Genomic DNA, 23,297 nt, shown 5'->3' with positions numbered 1-23,297 from the left:
GAGGAAAGGGAAACAAGGATAAAAGCAAAAGATAGGAAGGAGAAAAACAAAAGTGGCAGTCAGAGAAAGCAATGGTTTAAATCAAACATGGCCACAGTAAATAATAATTCTAATAGGTCTAAGAGCGTTAAAAAAACAAGCCTGAAGGCTTTGTGTCTTAATGCGAGGAGCATTCGTAATAAGGTGGATGAATTGGCTGCGCAAATAGAGGTAAACGAATATGATTTGATTGGGATTATGGAAACATGGCTCCAGGGTGGCCAAGGCTGGGAACTCAACATCCAGGGGTATTCAATATTTAGGAAAGATAGGCAAAAAGGAAAGGGAGGTGAGGTAGCATTGCTGGTTAAAGAAGGGATTAACACAATTGTAAGGAAGGATATTACCTCTGATGATGTGGAATCTGTATGGGTAGAACTGAGAAATACCAAGGGGCAGAAAACGTTAGTGGGAGTGGTATATAGACCTCCAAACAGTAATGCGGAGGTTGGGGATGGCATTGAAAGGGAAATTAGAGAAGCGCGCAATAAGGGCACAGTAGTCATCATGGGTGACTTTAATCTACATATAGATTGGGCTAACCAAATTAATAACAATACTGTGGAGGAGGAATTCCTGGAGTGTTTATGGGATGGTTTCCTGGACCAATATGTCGAGGAACCAACCACCGATCAGGCCATCTTAGACTGGGTATAATGTAACGAGAAAGGATTAATTAGCAATCTTGTTGTATGAGGCCCCTTTGGTCGGAGCGATCATAATATGATCGAATTCTTCATTAAGATGGAGAATGAAGTAGTCGACTCAGAGACTAGGGTCCTAAATTTAAATAAAGGAAACTACGATGGTCTGAGGTGCGAGTTGGGTCGGATTGATTGGGGAATGTCACTCAAAGGGTTGACGGTGGATAGGCAATGGCAAACATTCAAAGACCGCATGGATGAACTACAGAATTTGTTCATCCCAGTTTGGCATAAAAATAAAACAAAAAAGGTGACTCAACCGTGGCTAACAAGGAAAATTAGGGGTAGCATAAGATCCAAGGAGAGGACATATAAATTGGCCAGAAAAAGCAGTAAACCTGAGGATTGGGAGCAGTTTAGGATTCAACAAAGGAGGACAAAGGGATTAATTAAGAAAGGGAAAATAGAATATGAGAGTAAGCTTGCAGGAACATAAAAACTGACAGTAAAAGCTTTTATAGATATGTGAAGAGAAAAAGATTGGTGAAGTCAAGCGTAGGTCCCTTGCAGTCAGAATCAGGGGAATTTATAATGGGGAACAAAGAAATGGCAGACCAATTAAATACATATTTTGGTTCTGTCTTCACAAAGGAGGACACAAATAACCTCCCAGAGATGTCGGGGAACATAAGGTCTGATGAAAGGGAGGAACTGAAAGAAATCAGTGTTTGTAGGGAAATGGTGTTAGGGAAATTGATGGGATTGAAGGCCGATAAATCCCCATGGCCTGACAATCTACATCCTAGAGTACTTAAGGAAGTGGCCCTAGAAATAGTTGATGCTTTGCTGATCATCTTCCAGCCTTTGATGGAATCTGGAACAGTACCCATGGATTGGAGGGTAGCTAATGTTACCCCACTATTCAAAAAAGGTAGTAGAGAGAAAACGGGGAATTACAGACCGGTAAGCCTGACATCGGTAGTGGGGAAAATGCTAGAGTCCATTATAAAAGATGTAATAGCAGAGCACTTGGAAAACAGTGACACTATCGGACAAAGTCAACATGGATTTACAAAAGGTAAATTGTGCTTGACTAATCTACTGGAATTTTTTGAGGATGTAACTGGTAAAATAGATAAGGGAGAACCAGTGGATGTGGTGTATTTGGACTTTCAGAAGGCTTTCGATAAGGTCCTGCATAAGAGATTAGCGTATAAAGTTAAGGCACATGGGATTGGGGGCAAGGTATTGACTTGGATGGAGAACTGGTTGGCAGACAGAAAGCCAAGAGTTGGAATAAACAGGTCTTTTTCCGAGTGGCAGGCAGTGACTAGTGGGGTACCACAGGGATTGGTCTTTGGACCCCAGCTATTCACAATATATATTAATGATCTAGACAAGGGAACTAGATGTAATATCTCCAGATTTGCAGACGACACAAAGCTGGGTGGGCATGTGTGCTGTGAGGAGGATGCCGAGAAACTCCAGGATGATTTGGACAGGTTGGGTGATTGGGCAGAAGCGTGGCAGATGCAATATAACGTGGATAAATGTGAGGTTATCCACTTTGGTGGCAAAAACAGGAAGGCAGATTATTATCTGAATGGCAATAGATTGGGAGAAGGGGAAGTGCAACGAGACCTGGGTGTCCTTGTGCACCAGTCGCTGAAGGTAAGCATGCAGGTGCAGCAGGCGATTAAGAAGGTAAATGGTATGTTGGCCTTCGTAGCGAGAGGGTTTGACCACAGGAACAAGGATGTCTTGCTGCAGTTATACAGGGTCTTGGTGAGACCACATCTTGAGTATTGTGTGCAGTTTTGGTCGCCTTATCTGAGGAAGGATGTTCTTGCCATGGAGTTCAGCGAAGATTCACCAGGCTGATACCTGGGATGGCAGGAATGACGTATGAGGAGAGATTGGGTCGATTGGGCTTGTACTCGCTGGAGTTTAGAAGAATGAGAGGGGATCTCATTGAAACTTATAAAATTCTGACAGGACTGGACAGACTAGATGCCGGAAGGATGTTCCCGATGACCGGGGAGTCCAGAACCAGGGGTCATAGTCTAAGGATAAGGGGTAAGCCATTTAGGACAGAAATGAGGAGGAATTTCTTCACCTAGAGAGTGGTGAACCTGTGGAATTCTCTACCACAGAAGGCAGTAGAGGCCAATACATTAAATATATTCAAGAAGGAGTTGGATATATTTCTAAAGGCTAAAGGGATCAAGGGATATGGGGAGAAAGCAGGGACCGGGTACTGAATTTGGATGATCAGCCATGATCTCATTAAATGGCGGAGCAGGCTCAAGGGGCCGAATGGCCTACTCCTATCTTCTATGTTTCTATGAGGCAGAATTTGTGATTTCAGAGTTGCAGCTATCTTCAGTTGACAGTTCTTTTTCACTATATTTTAACGTTTATACCTATCGGTATCAGTTCAACAAGTATTGAAGACAAACATCTATGTAATCAGGGACAATACTCATGCAAAGTAATTTCCTTCTGTTTATCTAAACACACACACACGCATATCCCTGGACACTATTGATGATGTGTGTGCATACATGGCAAAAATGAACAGTTGCTCAAATCGACGCAATCTGTTGTTTGGCAATGACTGTTTTCACACAAGTCAGTCATTATCAGACAGGGCAGTCTTTGGTCACGTTGAATTACTTCTTTAATAATTGTTAGAGATAAGAATTGAAGTTCAGCATGGTAGAATTTTATTTTTAAAGATGGAAAATCTAAGTTAGATACAAGGGAGTATATTTACATAGGATTACATAGGATATACGGCACAGAAACAGGCCATTCGGCCCAACCAGTCCATGCCGGCATTTATGTTTCACTCGAGCCTCCTCCCGTCTTTCCTCATCTAAATCTATCAGCATAACCCTCTATTCCCTTCTTCATAGGCTTATCTAGCCTCCCCTTAATTGTATTTGTACTATTCGCTTCAGCCACTCCCTGTGGTAGCGAGTTCCACATTCTCACTACTCTCTGGGTAAAGAAGTTCCTTCTGAATTCCCGATTTGATTTTTTGGTGACTATTTTGTATTGATGGCCTCTAGTTATGCTCTTCCCCACAAGTGGAAATATTCTCTCTGTATGCACTCTTATCAAAACCTTTCATAATTTTAAAGACCTCTATTAGGTCACCCCTCAGCCTTCTTTTTTCAAGAGAAAAGAGACCCAGCCTGTTCATCCTTTCCTGATATGTATACCCTCGCATTTCTGGTATCATCCCTCATGATGTTAACAGTTACAAGCGGATGTAGCGTATAAACTATTGAGGAAATCTGTTCTTTTGGCTTGTAAATACCCTCAAAACTGTCATACCTTTTGAAAGTGACCTTAAAAGTAAATGAAAAGATAATTTACTGTACTCATTAAACACCAGAAAGGAACAAATATCTCCATGTCACAGCAGGCCGCACTCGGTGAAGCAGCGTGCTTTCCAAGAGAGGTGAGTGTTTTCTCACTAACATTTCCCACCCAAACCCACACACAGATGAGGCCGCCTGCAGTCAGTCACAGCCTCCGCATTCACACCCCACTTAGTTGCAGGGAGCTTGAATTTCATGTCAGGGGCATAAGATGCTACTGTGTTGGACAAACATACACTCTCAGCAGAGTAAGGCCTACATGTGACAATCTTCCGAAAGTCCACAACAGAACACTCACCCTGTTAACCACCTAAATCATCAATACTTTCCATAATATGTATTGTGCAAAGGCACTGACTCACAAAGTTGTGCACTGTAACAAGGAATCTCCTGTAATGTAATTGCTTATAATGCTTCAATTGTGCATTTGCTTTGCATTCATGCATTTCTAATAAACCTTTACCTTTACTGCAATCGAACGTGTACCAAGTTGCTCGATGTCTCAAATATTGCTGTGCTGCCCAAATGGGTAGCACTATAAAGGGAAAAAATCATTAACTAAGTACTGTACCACAAACTTAAATAAATAACCTATTTTACTTCAAACTGCAGCAAAAATGAAGTGCTGCCCACAATAGAAGTGTGGTGACCCTTGAGCAGGCTTTCAGGGTGCTGAAGGAATGCTTCTGATGCTTGGATTCTTCAGTAGCGCATTGGCGTATTCCCAAGTGAGAGTTGGAAGAATTGTTACTGTGTTGCACAATGTCGCCATCAATGGAGGCTGGGGTTGGAAGGTTGGCAGGAATAACGGGAACATGCCAACAAAACGGCAGCAGGAAACTAGGCACTGTGCATGCTGGCAGAGATGTGTGGGAGATCATCGTAGCCTGCTTCTGTTCACGGAGGCCTGCCAATGTTTAGAAGGTCTTCCATTTTCTCTTTTTGAAAGTCAAGTTTGACTTCATTTTCTTTATAATAAAACCATTGGTCGTATCTTTTAATGAAACAATATATTTTTATGATTCTTTTGTTGACCCCAGTTGCATATTTATTACCTCTGAAAGATGTTTTTGTGATGCGCTTACTATTATTTACTTCTATGCAGTGGTGGGTATGGTGTCCCTTGCCTTATCTATGTACTCGCTTAAGTGATAGGCCAGATGGTAGGGATTGCTGATGCTCCTCAGACCCTGAGTTTCCACAGACTAGAGTGGTGAACAACCCCTGATATCCATTCATCGGTGCCAGGAGACACCTGTGCTTCATTCACTCCGGTGTGATGGGCCCCAGTGGTAACATGGAGTAGGTGCAGGCACCTCAGTTGTTTGTCTGCTCCTGAGCCAGTGCTTGCAGGCTTCCACTGGAAGGCCTCACCTCGAGGCACAGTCGTCTGGTGGAGGACAGTGAAGTGTGCATCTGGGAGGCTTCCTGATGTCAATAACTCATCCTCAGTGGACACCATGCCACATACGAATGGTGCAGATGCCTTACCAATAGTGGGCTTAATCTCAGACAACTGTCCATGCATTTGTCCCAATACTAAGGAAGTAAACTCCAGGGGGGAAAAATTGGGGTCGTGCCCCCTTTGGGGCGCTAACTTTGCCGGGGCACTACATTTAGTGCCCCGAAAAAATTAGCGCTCCCACGCCTGAAATTCACCAGTAGCGCCCCAATAGGGAAGCAGGGTACTACTGGAAGCGCCCTGCATCCTTCTTGGGGCGCTGCAAGTGAATATCACGGTGCTACGTGCCGCAGCGCCACGCTCTGGCATGTCGCGCCGCGGTACTGCAGGCCTTCCTCCCCTTATTAAAGGGGAGGGGCCTTGCGCAGCGTGACCCGGGGCCCAGCTGGGCCACCAGGGATCGGAGTGCCGGCAAAAGAGCCCGGCACTCAAGAGAAGTGCCGGACTCACGGAGCGTAGCTGGCACTCTGCGGGGGTGCTGGTCAGGAGGCCGGAGACAGCAACGGGGGCAGGTGCTGGCAGGTGGCCAGCAACAAAAATGGCCGCCCAGCACCTCCCCTTTAATCTGCGCTGCCCCGGCCGCAGGTAGGCACCCCTGACCCTACGTCCGGCGGTAAGTCAGGGGGCACTACCGAAGATCGAGGCGCGAGCGGGGCACTGCGCACGGCGATGACTTCATCGCCGGCAGTGCAGCGGTGCGGGGCGCTAACGGTTACCGCCGCCGCTAACCTCCCGCTGAATCTTGCGGGAGGCGTTGGCGGTGCCGCGCGCCAGGTGCTAGTTGCTTTGCGCCCCGGCACGGGAGGCGCACATCAACCGAATCTTTCCCCCCAGGGATTTCCCATATTGTTCATGCAATCAATCAATCACTTTCAGAAGGCAGGCAGACTAAGCACTCCAACCCAATCAATACAACAGGGCAGCCAGTGCAATGGCCCCCATCTCTTGTACCCCTTTCCTCATTTTCTATCTTTTCTTCCCCATTGTGCTTCTTTGTGCCCTTCACACCGGTAGAATGTGGTCGGTGCTTGCTGCAAGTGCAGCTGATGACTCTGAGTGCCCTGGTGGTTCTGTACAGCTCTGGTTCCAGCTCTGCTCCACTGCTTCATGCACCACCATCTGTAAAGAAAACAGAAGGGAAAATTTACAAGCTCGCGACTTCACTTTGTCAATTGACCTGATCTGGAAAACTGATGTTCTCTGTGTGAGGGCATTAAACTCGTCATGTTAGCTGCTCCACAGATCAGGAGAAGGTAGCAAGAATTTAGCACATACCAGCTGATGCATGTATCCCGTCTATCTCCTGAACAGGAGCTTCATGGCCTATATCACTGCTGAGTGCAAACGTCCTTTATTCAAAGGTGGTCAAAGGCTTCATTGTATTTCTGCCCCTGCTAGTACGATGTGGACGCTGTTGTGTGTGTGTTGTCTCTTTCTGTTAAAATGACATGAGTAGACTTTATTACCAGGCTCTATTCAGCAAGGCTCATGTAATGCTCCATTAGCTTTCCTGTACTACCGTAACGTGACAATTCAAATGTTATAAGACCCCTCACACTAGCTTCATTGTGACACCTTTACACAATCATATCTGTGTCAGTACAAAGCAGAGTATCACTTTCAACAATAACGTTTGCATACCTTAAACTATGAGGTGAAAATTATGAATACAGTACATGATTCAGACTGCAGCATTTGCAGTTGCGTTTCTGCAGTACCTTGTTCGCTATCCTCAAATTTGGATGCTTTTATTCCCCATGTCTGTCCGTGGCATTTGCACTTTTGAGCAAACATTACTTGTCGCCGTCATTCATATCCAGGGAGCTTGGCCGTGAGTTTGGTTAATGTGGGAGCCTCTGATGCTAATAAGCTCATGCTGTTTTTCAAGCATGTCGTCAAAGAAAGAAAGAAAGACTTGCATTTATAGAGCGCCTTTCACGACCACCGGACGTCCCAAATTGATTTACAGCCAATGAAGCACTTTTGAAGTGGAGTCACTGTTGTAATGTGGGAAGGGTATTGAAATCGTGGTCAGAAAATTGGGGTTTTGGAACGTTGCGTGCAGCCGCTGCCTGTGCACTCTGATTTGCTCGCTACCCTGCTGCATTTATGGTTTGTTTGGAAGCACTGATGATTATTAAATGGCTTGCTGATTGAGAAATGTTAAAGTGAGTAAGCTTGCAACGGCTACTTCCTGCAGTGACTCTGCCCAGGAGAAACCCAAGTGTACCCACCACTTTGATGGACAGGACTAACAGGAATGGGTGAAAATGCTTATTTCTAAAGTAGGAAAGTAATACTCCCAAGGTGTTTTAGTTCAGTCTTGTCCAATAAAAATCGCTGATGAGCCACAGAGGCTATGGCGACACCATTCTAGCCACGTGCATTCATTTTCATGGTAAACGCCTCACACACACTCACACAATACAGGTAAATGTACTTCACCTGTATATTTAATCAGCAAACATTTACCACCATTCACTAACCAAGGAAGTAACGATCAAAAAACACTCGCACACTCTGCTTTACATTTTACCAAAAAATGCACAAAAACTTTAAAGTACACATGCATACACCGTGGAAATATGAGTATTGAAAACACATGTCTGTTACTCATTTTTTATTTACTGATAAAAAATGTGGTTATTCAAATCTGGATTCCCAATTAGACACGTGGTTAGTGGTTAATGTGTTGGACGACGTTTTAGTTAAACGATTCTCACCATGCAGAGTTTTTTTTACTTCACGTTAGTTAGAATAGTTTTGCTTCCTCATCTGTGATAAGTAGAACATTCAGTTTAGAAATATATATCTAGGGATAAAAAACTGGAATAGGTAAAAGTGTCCTGTGAAGTTGTTGTAAAAACCCATCTGGTTCACTAATGTCATTCAGGGAAGGAAACCTGCTGTCCTTACCCGGTCTGGCCTATACGTGACTCCAGGCCCACACCAATGTGGTTGACTCTGTTCGCAAACTGCTCAGTTGGCCCACCAGCATCTTCTCAGGGCAACTAGTGATGGGCAACAAATGCTGACCTTGCCAGCACCACCCACATCCCAAGAATGAATTTAAGGAAACATTGATAAGAACATAAGAAGTAAGAGCAGGAGTAGGCCATGGGGCCCCTCGAGCCTGCTCCGCCATTCAATAAGATCATGGCTGATCATCGACCTCAACTCCACTTTCCCGCCCGCTCTCCATACCCCTTGATTCCTCTAGAGTACAAAAATCTATCGATCTCAGCCTTGAAAATACTCAAAAGACTCAGCATTCACAGCCCTCTGGGGCAGAGAATTCCAAAGATTTACAACCCTCTGAGTGAAGAAATTCCTCCTCATCTCAGTCTTAAAGGCTTATCCTTATCCTGAGACTATGCCCCCCATTTCTAGACACTCCTTATTTACAGAGAAAATTATTCTAGTGCAGAAACTAGTAAATTATAAATGTGAAGCAGTGTGGTAAACCACTGTATACCTGTCTGTATGTGTATGTGTATTCCACTAGGTACAGGTCTGGACATGCCTCGGCTGACTCCTCCCACTATTCCAGGTATATAAGTGACTACCTCCCAGTCCCTTAGTATTCTGGACGGGTCAACCACTCGAGACAAGACCTTCATTCTTTAGTTAATAAAAGCCTGGTTGTTACTCGCTTAACCTCAGTCTTTTGAGTAATTGATGGCGCATCAATTTTATTAACTAAATTTTTTATAATGGAGAAGATCCTCACACCAGCATGCCTGGACCTGGACAGTCGGGAAGCGGACGCTTCCAACAAGTTTGCTCACTGGCTCACGTGCTTCGAGACATTCCTGACTGCCTCCACTGCGGTCGAAACGGATGCGGACAAACTGTCTGTCCTGATCTCCAAGGTGAACCACCGAGTGTACTCAGTCATCCGGGACGCGACCTCGTACACAGCCGCCCTCCAGCTACTCAAGACCCAGTACACGCGCCCTGTGAACGAAGTATACGCCAGGCACCTTCTGGGGAGTCGCAAGCAACAACCTGGGGAATCGACTGAGGAATACCTCCAAGCACTGCCCGTGCTTGGCCGGGCCTGTGGGTGTAAGGCAGTAACGCCCGCTAAGTACACGGAGGAACTGATCCGGGATGCCTTCGTAGCGGGCCACAGGTCCAACTACACCCAACAGCGACTGCTGGAGCAGAGTGACCTCACCCTCGACAAAGCCTCCGAAATCGCTCTAACGCTGGACGCAGCCTACCGGGGCATGGATGCCTACTCCTCTACACCGTGGACGCCGCGGGGAACGACAACCTGGGACACGGTAGGACAGCCCCATAGCACCGTGCCACCTCAGCCACAGCCCAACAACGGCCCAACTACCGCAGCAGTGTCCCAAAGCCAGACAGCAGTACCCCAAGGCCAGAAATGCTACTTCTGTGGCCAGGCCAAACACCCCAGAGCGCGCTGCCCGGCGAAGAATGCGACCTGCTCGGGCTGCGGGAAAAAGGGACACTACGCCAGCGTCTGCAAGGCCAAAGCCACCCCGAACGCCAGCAGCGCCGCGTGTGGGCCGGGCGAGCCGCCATCTTGGGCCCCCAACAGCGCCGCGTGTGGGCCGTGCGGGCCGCCATCTTGGGCCTCCCCAGCCATGTGCGAACCACCGCAGCAGCAGCCATCTTGGACGACTCCAGCCACATGGGAATCATGGACGCCGCCATCTTGGACACCAGCCGGGACGCAGCAGACCGCCAACCCCCCCCCATCTGATACCCGCAGCGACACACCGACCCCTACGCTGGCCTCTGTTACGCTGGACCAAACGAGACCGCACCAACTAGCTCGGTCCAAAATGGACGTTAAGGTAAACGGCCATGCAATAAACTGCCTTTTTGACTCCGGGAGCACAGAGAGCTTCATCCACCCAGACACGGTGCGGCGTTGCTCTCTCCCAGTCCTGCCTGCGCACCAGCGGATTTCTATGGCCTCCGAGTCCCAGTCAGCGGACATTGGCGGCTACTGCGTGGTGACACTAGTAGTAGACGGGACTGTGTTCAATAATTTTAAACTCCTGGTCCTGCCCGACCTCTGCGCTGCCGTCCTACTGGGGTTGGATTTCCAGTGCCACCTCAAAAGCGTTACGATGGCGTACGGTGGCCCCCTCCCCCCACTCACAGTCCGCAGCCAGCAGCCTCCAAATTGCCCGCCGCGCACCAGATGCAACCTCTCCGCACTCAGAGTCCCACCCCCCCCCACTGTTTGATAACCTCACCCCCGACTGTAAGCCCATCACCACAAAGAGCAGGCGATACAGTGCCGGGGACAGGGTTTTCATCAAAACCGAAGTGGAGCGGCTCCTGAAGGAGGGGATTATTGAGGGCAGCTCCAGCCCCTGGCGAGCCCAGGTTGTGGTCGTTAAGACCGGCGAGAAACAACGCCTGGTCATCGACTACAGCCAAACAATAAACCGCTACACCCTGCTGGACGCCTACCCACTCCCCCGCATAGCTGACATGGTCAACCAGATCGCGCAGTACCGCGTCTTTTCGACCATTGACCTGAAATCAGCGTACCACCAGCTCCCCATCCGCCCTGAAGACCGCCAGTATACTGCTTTTGAGGCAAACGGCCGCCTCTATCACTTCCTTAGGGTTCCCTTCGGCGTTACCAACGGGGTCTCCATCTTCCAAAGGGAGATGGACCGGATGGTCGATCAAAACGCGCTGCAGGCCACTTTCCCTTACCTAGACAATGTGACCATCTGCGGCCATGACTTGCAGGACCATGACGCAAACCTCGAGAAATTCCTCCGCACCGCCCAACTCCTGAACCTGACATATAACACGGAGAAGTGCATATTCCGCACAGACCGCCTCGCCATCCTTGGCTGTGTTGTGGAACACGGGGTCATCGGTCCCGACCCGGACCGGATGCGTGCCCTTATGGAACTCCCACTGCCCCACTGCCTAAAAGCCCTGAAGAGGTGCCTAGGGTTTTTTTCCTACTACGCCCAGTGGGTCCCCTACTATGCAGACAAAGCCCGTCCGCTGATCAAATCCACCTCTTTTCCCCTGACGGCAGAGGCCCGCTCGGCCTTCCACCGTATCAAGGAGGACATTGCCAAAGCCACCATGCACGCAGTGGACGAATCCATCCCCTTCCAGGTGGAAAGCGATGCGTCCGACTTCGCCCTGGCCGCCACCCTTAATCAGGCGGGGAGACCTGTGGCATTCTTCTCACGAACCCTCCAGGGCCCGGAGACCAGACACTCCGCGGTCGAGAAGGAGGCCCAGGCTATTGTGGAGGCTGTGCGTCATTGGAGGCACTACCTGGCCGGAAAACGATTTACCCTGCTCACTGACCAGCGTTCAGTTGCTTTTATGTTCAACAACAAGCAGAGGGGCAAAATCAAAAATGACAAGATCTTGAGGTGGAGAATCGAACTTTCCACCTACAACTACGAGATCTTGTACCGGCCTGGGAAGCTCAATGAACCCCCAGATGCCCTATCGCGTGGCACCTGCGCCAGCGCGCAGATCGATAGGCTGAGGGCCCTCCACAATGACCTCTGCCACCCGGGGGTCACCAGGTTCTTCCACTTCATCAAGGCCCGCAACCTGCCTTACTCCATCGAGGAGGTCAGGACCATGACCAAGAACTGCCAAGTCTGCGCTGAGTGCAAACCGCACTTTTATAGACCAGACAGAGCCCACCTGATAAAAGCCACCCGCCCTTTCGAACGCCTGAGCGTCGATTTTAAAGGGCCTCTCCCCTCCTCCGACCGCAATGTGTACTTCCTCAACATCATTGACGAGTACTCCCGTTTCCCGTTCGCTATCCCCTGCTCGGACATGACCAGTGCCACGGTCATTAAATCTCTGAACAGCCTCTTCACCCTGTTCGGTTTCCCCAGCTATATCCATAGCGACCGGGGCTCATCGTTTATGAGCGACGAACTCCGCCAGTACCTGCTCGCTAGGGGTATAGCCACAAGCAGGACCACCAGTTACAACCCCCGGGGGAACGGACAGGTGGAAAGAGAGAATGCAACAGTTTGGAAGGCCGCCCTACTAGCCTTAAAGTCTAGGGGCCTTCCGACCTCCCGCTGGCAGGAGGTGCTCCCCGATGCGCTACACTCGATTCGGTCACTGCTCTGCACTGCCACCAATGCCACCCCTCACAAGAAAATGTTTGTCTTCCCAAGGAAGTCCACATCGGGGACATCGTTACCGCCATGGCTGACGTCCCCAGGGCCGGTACTACTGAGAAGACATGTGAGGGCCAATAAAACGGACCCCCTGGTCGAGAGGGTCGACCTCCTCCACGCCAACCCCCAGTACGCTTACATTGCGTACCCGGACGGGCGGGAGGACACAGTCTCCATACGAGACCTCGCACCCTCGGGGACCGCTGTAGGACAGTAGGACACAGTCTCCATACGAGACCTCGCACCCTCGGGGACCGCTGTAACCCACTACCCATTACCACCCCCCACCACGACCCGATATCCAACCCCAGCAGCCGGCTCGCCTTGGACCGTCACCCACGAGGACTACACTCCAGGGCCCCAGCCTACACGGGACGCGACGCCGGAAGCTCCACCACCCCTGCCGTCGCCACGTCGATCACAGCGGCAGACAAGACCTCCGGAGAGACTCCAATACACGAACTTTTAAATACACTTCACCCCGCCGGACTCATTTTTAAACAAGGGGTGAATGTGGTAAACCACTGTATACCTGTCTGTATGTGTATGTGTATTCCACTAGGTACAGGTCTGGACATGCCTCGGCTGACTCCTCCCATTATTCCAGGTATATAAGTGACTACCTCCCAGTCCCTTAGTATTCTGGACGGGTCGACCACTCGAGACAAGACCTTCATTCTTTAGTTAATAAAAGCCTGGTTGTTACTCGCTTAACCTCAGTCTTTTGAGTAATTGATGGCGCATCAAGCAGCAGATAGGAATATCCAGATTTGTTGTGCAGCTGTTTTTAAAGAATTATAAGAAATCCCTGCTCTTTAATTCCAGCTGTCTTTTCGTCGTCGTGACTTTAATCTTTAACTTTCAGTTTGTGACTTTTTTGACTCTTATCTCAATTGTGTTGGTCTGTCATTCAAATGCCTCAGTGTATTTTTTTTTAGCAAAGGCTTAATTTAAGTTGAAGGAAATATATCTGCAAATGTAGTGAGTGGTTGTTTTGCTTTTTAAAACCTGCACATTGCCAGTGAATTGTGGTATGCTTGGAATGTACGTATGGGGCAGATGTTCCTGTTCTGCACCTTGGGGCCGTTGTATTGCGTGAGTATGGTGTATACAGGGAAATTGGGGATGAGGTGTGTCTATATGGAGCCTACCTAATTTTCATTTCATTCATTTGAATTATCGGTGCTCTTTCCTGCCCAATTCTCTTGTATTCGCTGCACCCGGGGCAAAAAGCTGCAACATGAAAACCTGGGGCTCGGGATTACAAGCCGATTTGACTGTTTCCAATTGAGAATACTATAATACGTCCACTGGGTTATTAATACTAGAAATTTTTTTTTTTCAGTGGTGATGATCAACAGGTAAAAATCCTATTTATAAACCTAAGCCCCTTTGGGTGGGGAGGTCGGGCCCTTGGGCGCAATGGCGGCAGCTCCTCGCTGGAGCTGAGCTTCTGCACGCCTGTTACTGAACCCCTGGCCCACTTTCCAGGATCAGGGCATTCATATATTTGGGGAGGAAATTTGTGCTGACACCTTACTGGAATGAAAGTGTGTGCCCAGCGATATCAGGAGAAGATGTGGAAAAATAAGTGGCGCTTTTTTTTTTAAACGGTTATTTTCGATTGCCGTATGGAACTGGCTGTTTAAGGTTTAAACATCCCCCCCCCCCACTCTACCAAAACCTCCCCCCCCTCGCACCCCCCGATGTGCTTCGTCGTGCCGGACACCTGGGTCACATCCCTTGCACCAAGTGTTGCCAGGACGTAAATGGCAGGAAATATGTGTGTGACCTATTTTCCTCACATGCATGGCGTCATAATACACCTGTCCATATGTGTAATGACGGCCCCCAATTTCCCAACCTGCCCAGATGATGACATTTTAATGTCGATTTTAGCATGGAAATCTCGCCTTAAAGTACCTTGGTTTGCTCATGTTGGCTACTTTACTGCCCAGAGTATATGTTATGCGTGATGGAAGTTTCTCTCAATTTTTGTCATTTTTGGTGACTTTTGTTATGGTTGAGAAGCATTTGTCATTCTTTCCTTCCCATACCATGCATCAGGCCTCCCTCCGTGATGCTCATGATGGGTCCCAGCTGTGCCTTCCATTGGCAGGCCATCCTTCATTTTATTTTTGATCGAAAACCTTTCGTTACCAATTGATCTGACATTACACTTTTTGTAGGAAGTTTCAAGACTGACTAGAGCACTCACTGTCTCCTCTACATTGGGGAGACCAAACGCAGATTGGGCGACCACTTTGCAAAACAGCTCCGTTCAGTCCGTAAGGGTGACCGCGAGCTTCCGATTGCCTGTCACTTTAATTCACCGCTCCACTCCCACTCTGACCTCTCCGTCCTCGGCCTTTTACACTGTTCCAATGAAGCTCAACGTAAGCTCGAGGAACAGCACCTCATCTTTCGATTGGGCACTTTACAGCCTTCTGGCCTCAACATTGAGTTCAACAATTTCAGACCATAACCCCGCCCCCATTTTTCAGGCTGTATGATTCTGCCATCCCCATTTGCAACATTTAATCTTTCTTACCTCCTACCCTAGCACAGACTGTTCCTTCAGATCCTCCCCTTCCCTTCCCCCCTCTCTGCCTCTGCACCTTCTTAAAATCTGTTACAGCTCTAGCCTTTTCCAGTTCTGAAAAAGGGCCCCAGACCTGAAACATTAACTCTGTTTCTCTCTCCACGGATGCTGCCTGGCCTGCTGAGTGCTTCCAGCATTTTCTGTTGTTATTTTAGAACACTCACTGCCCTTTCACCTTGGAAATCTTCCTTCGAATCCCCTCCATGCAGAGAGGGGTGATGGCTCAGTTATCCTGGCAGCTCTAAAAGGCCTCAATCAAGGATGTCCAAGCTTTTGTCTCCATGAGCAGCATGCGTGCATACCATGGATACCTCGGGTCATGTAGAACGTTTGAATCCATGCTTCCCTTCATTGACGTTTATCTCAAGTTGCTGATATGAACTGATCTAGGTGTTCTGATTTAGGATTGATCCACCAATGAGGCAGCACCACTTTTCAAATCTCCAGGCCCACAAAATTCAAAGAGGACAAATAAGAAATATTAGCTGGAATGTGGCCCTAGAGCTGCAGGTTGGATTCCCCGGTCCAAATTAAATGAACAGTAAACATTTTGATCCATAGTTTTCCACAGCACAACACAATCCTTAATTTGGCATTATATTATGCTAATTGGGCAAGTTTGCTTCAAGAAAAAGCAAGGGTAGCTGTTTGGTATGCGAAATATCAAACAAATGTAGCAGGTAGACTCATTCTTTATTGAAGCCAGACAGAGGGGAGAGCTACCTAATCTCATCTCATCTTGCAGTTGTTAAGAAGCAGATAATATTCCATTCTCCAACACTGAAATGTCTCTCGGTAATGAGCACGAAGCTCACCAAAATCATAAGCAAGAAGGAACAGACCTATTTTCTGTGCAAATTCTTCCTCTAGACTTATACATGTTTCTTAAAAAATAAATAAAGGGGTTTCATATTCACTTTCAAATGAATGACATCCTTGCATCCTCACCCGAATTGCTTCCTGTCTTGAAGAATCTTTATGTCTGATCCCCTGTGGCCTAATTGAACAACAGAGAGAGAAAAAAGTCACTTTGTATGTTTTTGACGTTCTATCTGTTACATGACATAGGATGTTGACTGCTGCAATAGGATAGGCAGAGAGTTATGCAACTTGTACGCTGTGTGGAAGAATGGATACCTGGAGGCAGTTATGAGCCCCAGATTCCATCAAGGATTTCTGATGATATCAAAAAGCAAAAGAATTAAATTTCATCAGCTCATTATTGTTGGCAGCTCCTGAGATTAAATCAGTCTGATCTCCCTGATTTATTGGTTTCAATTTTTTTTTGAAATTATTAAGCAAGAGTATAAAGATGGCTTAAAGATGGCATCTTCTTTTGATGGTTGAATTTTATTGGTCACATTGGACCGGTGGCAATTATTTCGGAATGATGCAGGAGAAAGGGTGTAATATGTTGTAATATTGATTTCTAGTTTACACCGTCACGTTGCAGGCATTGCACATTTCACAGATTTATAAACTAAACATATATAGCAGGTACACTGAGTTATCTCATTCAAATGCATAACAGCATTTTTGTGGAAGCTGGTTGTTTATAATTGCCTCTTTTCACTTGAAGGAAAGATGATTTCACAAGCAGGTGTTCGTTAAAGCACTGTGTGGAAATAGGTATTGTACTCCTAAATGCAGGTACGACCTGTGATTTGTGGTTGACTTGGAACGTGTGCTTTTAATAAGCAGATTGTCCTGGTAGCACAGTTTACTTCTGCTGGATTCTTAAGTTTGATAGACAATTTGGCCACTTCTCCAGCTCTACAACCCTTCCGAGATTTCTGCGCTCCTCCAGTTCTGGCCTCTTGCACATCCCGACTCCCTTTGCCCCACCCTTGGCGGCCGTGCCTTCAGCTGCCTCGGCCTCAAGCTCTGGACTTCCGCCCCTAAACCTCTCTACCTCTCTCTCCTTAAAACCTACCTCTTTGACCAAGCCTTTGGTCACCTGTCCTAATATCTCCTTATGTGGCTCGGTGTCAAATTTTGTTTGATTATCACTCCTGTGAAGTGCCTGGGACGATTTACTATGTTAAAGGTGCTATATAAATGCAGGTTGTTGTTGTGATACGATGGCAATTCTTGGATAGGTTACATAACCCATCTATACTCGTAACTTTCCCAGCTATGGAAACATATATCTGGGTACTGACGTCTGTTGAAATATGGAATGATGGCTAAAGAAAATAATTTCTAATGGCATTATTTTGAAGCTATCCTCATTAATTTGACATGCATTTTAATGAATTGTGGTTCTCATCCGACCTGTTTGTGGTTTGCTTTCAAATGACACAGCTGTTCAGGTATAAATGTAACCTCTGACTGCAGTCGCGTTCCCTCCTCTGTCTCTCAATTGGAAATCAGAGTTGAGATATTCATTAATCCTTCGACTAGACATGACATAAATATTATCTTGTTGAAGATCTGCCATTTAGTTGCCATGGTAACCTCTTTGAAGAACGAAGGATATCTTCCCTTGAAGATTTCAAATGAAGTGGTGTTTTTGTCAGTCAAACTGCATCCCAGCATCTGTTCTTTGTGGGCTGAGACTGTCGCTCTATGGGTTCACTTGTTCCTTCTATTTAGATGTTGCCCTTTGTCAGTGAAGACAGTCATCTTGTGTGCTTGTTCCTGAATTTGTGCATAGTCACAAGGAAAACATTTCAATCGCATTAGCCAGTAGTGATGAGCGGAAAAGACTTGAGAATGATTTGAAAAGACACCACGACCTCTTCCAGATCAGTATAGGATTTATTTATTTTGCTCTACGATTCGTAAGACATACAATTCAAATTGGAACCATGTTGTCACTCATTCCTAATGCTCCTACCCACCCCTCCAATCTAAACCAAAAATTGGCAAAACTCACTCAATTGAGGCACAGGAATGTAACAGTCCAGTTGAGCATCCAACTACATGAGCTACTGTGCTGCTAAAATGATCACCACATTATCCCATTGAACAATTGCTCAGGTATCTAGTAATAGTTGTGGATGACCTGGATCTTTTTAACCCATGAAGAGTTACTCTACTCCTGTATTTTATTTTTCCATAAATGTATTGTTCAATACTGTACTGCCCTAAATAATCCTACTCCCAATTGTACTCCCTCTGTGGTTGCATTGCAGATGGCGCAGGGCCCGTGTATAAAAATAATGAAGAGAGTTCCTGTGTTGAAATATTTTGAAATGGCTTTGCAAGGTACCTCACAGATTTTTGAAATGCCAGCAAGTGACTGAGTGAACTAAATGGGTTAAAGGGTTAAGTGAAAAGACTCTGCTACCATAACATAACACACACATAGACAAAGGACACTTGAAGCAGTATAATTACACTTATCACCTTTTTATCCTCCAAGATGGCGCGGCCTTCTCGGCTGAGTAAAAATATTAATGGAAAGAAAAATAAAGTTATTTATATTACGATGAAATCAGCAGTAGCCGTGTACAGATTGTGACTTACTGGATGTTCTGTAATGAGGGCTTTTGTGGTCGAAGGTAGAGTCCTGTTAGTTGGGACTGAGCAAGTTCATTGCTGCTATTCATTCCACCATTCTCCCAACCTGCGGAAAACATAGACTCCATTGTACTTTTATCAAGTAGCCATTGTGCCTCGCCACACAATCAACACAGTGACCATGCTGTGTTGTAGCATTCAGATGAAGTCTTGTCAAAAAAAACGGAATCTGTTTTGTGCTGGGGCTGCAATTAGAATTAGAGCACCGACGAGAGAATCTGTAGACATCGTACTTTTTTTTTGTCCTTGCGTCCTGTTAACTAAATAATTGCCTATTGATGTCTACAGCTTTTACACAAAGAAATTTTGAGTAATGTGATCCTCTTGAGATTAAATCATTACTGTTGAGATGCTGTAGCTGGGACATCCACTGCAAGCGGGACAGGTTGCATTAAATAGGTTGCACCTCGGCAAAATGGTTACCGGAGAAGTGAATCGTAAGGTAGGATCTGCTCTCCTGTTTATATTGTTGATTTTAGTGAATGATATGTAACTGCATTAAGTACGCAGTACTTCAGTAATATTAAAGTGAAATACTGCAGATGCTGGAAATCTGAAATGAAAAACAGAAAATGCTGGAAATGCTCAGCAGGTCAGGCAGCATCTGTGAAGGGTCATCGACCTGAAACGTTGACTCTGTTTCTCTCTCCACAGATGCTGCCTGACCTGCTGAGCATTTCCAGCATTTTCTGTTTTTACTTCAGTAATATTCCCTGAGTACTGTCATCATTGGCATTGTTTTAAGTGTAGAGTTTACATTTGCTCGGCTTTAACTGTGCAGGCTGCTTTAACTCTTGCATGTTTCCCTGGAGCCCCTTGGAATCAGTTGTAAGGGTGTGTGTAGTGGGGCAGAATCTACATTTATGAGATGCACTTACAGTCTGTGGTGAAGTACCACTGCGTGCATTATGTGCATTACAGTGACCAATATAATTATTGTAATTAGAAAGACTAATAGGATTCAGTGCTGTCTGTGACCTGCTAGCATGCCAGGTCTGCAGGCTGCTGCTGTATATATTAATAGTAATGTATAATGTTTAATGATTTTTATCTGTCCGGACAAACATCATATAAGCAGCAAGCATTCATTCTGAAGGTCGGGTGAATGTGCTGCTGAGTTGGGGGAAATGGCAGTGTAATATTTAATTGAGTTACTTTTGTTTATAATTCTGGGGAAGTTGAGCCGTTAAGACAGAAGCATAATTCTGAAAAGTAAATAAAATCATTCCACGTATCATTTGCCGACTTGTGACTATCATAAACATTACAACAGTGACTCCACTCCAAAAGTACTTCACTGGCTGTAAAAGCGCTTTGAGACGTCCAGTGGTCGTGAAAGGCGCTGTAGAAATGCAAGTCTTTTATCATAATGGCTGAGGCAATATTACAGGATTTTTGTCAAATTATTGTTTAATTGCATCCACATATATTTTGCATCAGGCACTGCCTTATCCAGTATCGAGTTACCGAGGTCGCACTATCATTCTGAAGTTACTGGAGGCAGGAACTGTACGATTGCAATGCGCTGACTGAGCTGCTGCAGACAAAGTGCTGATTTACAGACTGTTCCCCATATCTCGCTGTGTTCATCTCCTACCCCTGTTTATTGTGAAAGACATGATGACACTATGAATGTAAGCACTGTGTGGGCATGTGAAGTGCAGAAAACATGAACAAAAGAGCACGCAAGTGGGGGACAGGAATGAGAGATCATAGAGCATACCAGGGAATTGTTTATGTACAGTTTCTTCCATATTTTGCTGTTAGGATTGTAGTTTTAAAGTAATTTCTCAATAGCATTAGTTGCCATGGGAAATTGTTCAGAGTTCCAGTGGTAAAGTCTGGAACTCTCTGTGTTATCCAGTGTTAAAAGTCTTACTGGACTGACGTCCTGCAATCTATCTTCTTTCTTGTTTCTCTTTAAGAATTTTATCCTAACCTTTTCACCTGCCCCAGAAGGTGGGTGCCTCATCGTGGGCTATGGTTCCACAGATCCCAAGGTCCTCAGGCCCCTGATCCTACTGGCCATTGTTGAGATTATAGCCCAGACGATGCAAATGGGTCAGCTGTTGAACTCTGGAAAGGAATTACATGAAAGCCTGCTCCTGTACTTGACTAATATGTACACTTCCCAGGTTGGGCGGTGGGAGCAAGAACTCTGGCTAATTTCTTTTCCCCTTCCCCAGCCCCATAGATGCTGAGGCTGTTTGTAGCATCTGTACTGCTACCTGGTTGAGACAGCTAACTCAACACAGACCGTAGGTTAAACATGGGGTATTCTTTACATAGTATTTACAGCACAGAAACAGGCCATTCAGCCCAACAGGTCCATGCCGGTCGGTGTTCTAGATCTTTATGGCTGTGTCCTACACTGGTAACAGTGAATTTAATCACATAGCCATTGGAAGAGCCTTTTTTTTCAGTCTCTTTTACTATTTTCAGATTTTGAATAAACTGGACCACAGATAAAACAGCAGCAAGGTGCAGCATTGGGAACATCATTGGTCACATTATTATGCTAAGTGCACATTCCCCTGCTTCTCTCTATGTTTAGAGGTATTCCCTCTGCTCTCTCTTTCGTCATTATCTTTACTCTTACTGGTTTGTCTTTGCACTTTCCTGGGTTTTAATTGGTAGCCTTGGTTCAGTGGCCACACTCTGCTTTCTGAGTCAGAAAGTTGTGGGCTCAAGCCCCACTTGAATGCAGTACTGAGGGAGTACTGCACTATCAGAGGAGCCATCTTTTGGATCAGAGATTAAACTAAGGCACAATATGCCCTGGGGTGGAATAAAGGAACCCATGGCACTATTTGAAGAATACCTAATAGCACTGTGGGTGGTACCTTCACCACACAGACTGCAGTGGCTCACCACCACCTTCTCCAGGGCAATTAGGTATGGGCAGTAAATGCTGGCCTTGCCAGCGACGCCCACATCCCATAAAACAAATTTAAAAAAAAGAGCAGGGTAGTTTGCTGCATATCGCTCAACCCACGTCACTAAAACATTACCTGGTGTTTTATCTAATTGCTATTTATGGGACTTTGCTGTGCGCACGTTGGCTGCTGCATTTGCCTGCCTTACAACAGCGACTACATTTCAGAAACACTTCATTGGCTATAAGGTGCTTGGGGACGCCCTGAGGACGTGAAATACACTCTATGAATGCAAGTTCTTTCTTTTTGTCTTAATTTGTTCCAGTTTTCCCCCTCTCTGCATTTTCTCAATATCTTTACTTTGTCATTAGATCTCTTTTCTTTGGTCTATCCGTGCAGTTCATGGGGAGGGGGGTGGGGGTGCGGGGGTGAATTGTCTCGAGGCTTCTTCCGCTCTACTGTCCGAAGTTCAGCGGAAACTCCTGTTTACGTCAAAGTTCCAGTGGCAGAGCCCTGCTCCCGGTCTCTAGGTTGGGCAGTGTTTTCTCATTTTTCATATTCCTTTGTCTCTTGTCGAACTCTGCTACTTTTCCACAATTGCTAGATAAACTGAAAGGGAGGAAAAAAACAAGGTAACTAAACATTGAAAAAAAACACAAGTGCCCCAGCATTCCAGCGCCTGCAAGAGAAAAAAAAAAATCAGACCTACTTTCCTCATCCTGTGACTCCTGGTGGAAAGTGTGACTGTTGGAGGAAGTAAGGATTGGGCTCGCCTGTCAGATCTCTCACAGGCAAATAGCTTGCTGGTACATGCTGCATAGGCCCAGATGTGGACGAGATGCTGGAGGGCTGCAGACACCGATAAATTCATACACCCACCCCCCAGCCCCAAAACAAACTGCAAGCAGACAACAATAAAAGAAGAACTTGCTAAAAAAAAAGGCTCAGGCACACGAGAGCAAAACAAAAAAGCCAGACAAGTCGGTAAATGCAAAAAGGCACTTCAGTACCGGAAGAAAATAAAGGATATTCATCAAAGATAGCATTAAAGTCGATTTGATATAGTCATGTGAATAAAAATATAGTGAGAGTTTGAAATGTCAACAGTTTTATTTAAGACTAGCTGGGGGGGCCCGGCATTGCCAGGGCAGTTTAGAGGGCCGCGCGGTTGACAGCCGGCCACTGCCGCTCCCCCGCTCTGTGTCTCGGGCCGCGCGGTTGACGGCCGCTCCCCCGCTCTGTGTCTCGGGCCGAGCGGTTGTGCGGTCTGGCCCGAGTGACCCCAACTCACATCCCGCTCTGGCGGGCCGACGCAGCTGCCCCGCTCGCTGTTGAGGAAAAGCAGGGGAAAAAATGGCGGCGAAGTTCCGGGAGGCTGCAGGATTAGGTCCCGCCCGTGACGCACCGATTAGGTCACTGAACTGTAGGATTGGTCAACCATCACATCACTCAACGCTAATGAGCGGTAGGATTGGTCAACCGCTAATGAGCGGATTTTTGAATGTTATTTGTATACTGTCCGTACAATTTTTGTCTGACCAGAAAGTAAATACACCTATGACACTCCCCTGATCATCAGCTTTCTTTT

The 23,297-nt window shown here is 46.4% G+C and overlaps 1 protein-coding gene across 12 annotated transcripts in view; it reads left to right on the top strand.

Annotated features, from left to right (window-relative positions):
* LOC147124842 (receptor-type tyrosine-protein phosphatase delta-like) overlaps positions 1–23,297 on the top strand; it is a 921,962-nt gene that overhangs the window by 91,881 nt on the left and 806,784 nt on the right. The window contains exon 1 of one of the 12 annotated variants that reach the window (XM_085993950.1): positions 17,435–19,275. The exons of the other annotated variants lie outside the window; for them this stretch is intronic. The gene's annotated coding sequence lies outside the window, so the exon portion shown is untranslated. Of the gene's footprint in view, positions 1–17,434; positions 19,276–23,297 lie in introns of those variants that run through there. 12 annotated transcript variants of the gene reach the window in all.

Source organism: Somniosus microcephalus, chromosome 1, assembly GCF_052327205.1.
Source record: "Somniosus microcephalus isolate GS21.2 chromosome 1, FLI_Smic_1.0, whole genome shotgun sequence".
Classification (NCBI taxonomy): Eukaryota; Metazoa; Chordata; class Chondrichthyes; order Squaliformes; family Somniosidae; genus Somniosus; species Somniosus microcephalus.
The sequence above is the reverse complement of the archived record's forward strand: the minus strand, read 5'-3'. Positions and strand labels throughout refer to the sequence as shown.